This window comes from Nicotiana attenuata, chromosome 6, assembly GCF_001879085.1.
Source record: "Nicotiana attenuata strain UT chromosome 6, NIATTr2, whole genome shotgun sequence".
NCBI classification, from domain to species: domain Eukaryota; kingdom Viridiplantae; phylum Streptophyta; class Magnoliopsida; order Solanales; family Solanaceae; genus Nicotiana; species Nicotiana attenuata.
In genome coordinates, this window is record NC_031994.1 from 15,355,423 (window position 1) to 15,357,096 (window position 1,674).

Sequence of the window (1,674 nt, forward strand, 5' to 3'; positions counted from 1 at the left end):
TCTTGACGCAATTTATTGTCTACAAATTCTGGCACGCCAGTGAAACAATCTCGACCTCTCATCTTAACTTTTCAATCACCAAAGTCCAAGAACGTTGAAATGGCTTCAAAGAAAATCAACTCCAGATCAACATCCATCAAGGTTGCTAACTCCAGGTTCTATGCTGATGTGGAAAGCATCCTCGATGTTACCTTTGGAAGCTTCGAACCAGTTATGAGGAACAACGCAAGCTCTTTAGGATAACAAGCACTCCAAGTGTTATCCGTATCAACCCCTGTTTTCGGATCTTCATCCTCAAAAGGAGCAAGAACTTCCACAAACGCACCCGAAGGAGGAAGCGATGTTGATGAAAAGATCAAGAAAACTCTTGCTCTGGTTGACCTCTCCGGATCCAAGAACTCTGCTGTGAAGGAAGATGATGATACTTTAGGTAATGGATCCTCCCCACTTACACCGCATAGCATGAGAAATTTGAGAATCAATCTATGTCACAATCCATGCTACTCCCCATCATCTACAACATTCATGCAAGCCATGGTGACAAACACTTCATCTATGGAAGAGCAGTTGGCAAACTTGACGGAAGCAATCACCGGCTTGACCAAATGCATGCAAAATCAAGATGCTAGAATTGATAAGCTAACAGACAGGGGGGGAGTCTTGATGGAAGAAGAATCCACCTATGCACCTGGCAAACTCCCAGAAGTTCAAGAGATTGATCCTCCCCCACGACAAGTTGCATCCACTTATTAAATGGTTATATCAACTCACCTCAAAACTCCTTGAGCCAATACGTAGGCCCCAGTCCAATTTATACCCGTCAAACAATTGACTCTACAACAACCAGTGCAGTTGAATTAATTTTAAAATTTCACACCTAAACATGAAGTGTTCTATTTTGTAATGTCTTTTGTTTAATCCTTTTCACATCCCTTTATGGGCTAAGGCTGTCACGCTTTCTTTTATTCATTTTTCCTTCTTTTTTGTTTTTTTGACTTAACTAGTATTTAATTATACCTACTTTTAATAATTAATAATATTAAAGTTATTATAATTGTATATCCAATCATTTATAAATAGAAAAGTAACTCAAAAGTAAATCACAAGGGTTTAAATCTGTAATAGAAGTATAATTTAAGGGGAAAAAATTAAATTCTATATTTAGCGTGTGTTGAAACTTCTATAGATTTGAGGAATGTTACAGTTGCCTGGGGAAAGATATTCACAGAATATTCCAGAATACAGACAAAAATGACATTATCATATGTTCTCTAATAATACAAAAGCAAAATTTTGTAACAAACAAATTAGCAAAAGAAAAAAAAAGTTTCAAAGTTTTATCCTTATCACTATAATTGGCTGATATGCAAGGGCGGATCTAGTACATTTGTTGTGGGTTCAGTCGTAACTTTGGTTCAAATTGTGTATTTATTTTATGAAATTTATTACATATGTATAAATTATTAATTTTTATCGTTTGGTTTTAACCGATAAAAATTGTGGGTTCAGAATTCTAGGTTTTTTAAGTTACCGAATTCTAAATTAATAATTTATACATATATAATAAATTTCATAAAATAAATACACAATTTGAACCAAATATATATATATATATATATATATATATATATATATATATATATATATATATATATATATATATATATATATATA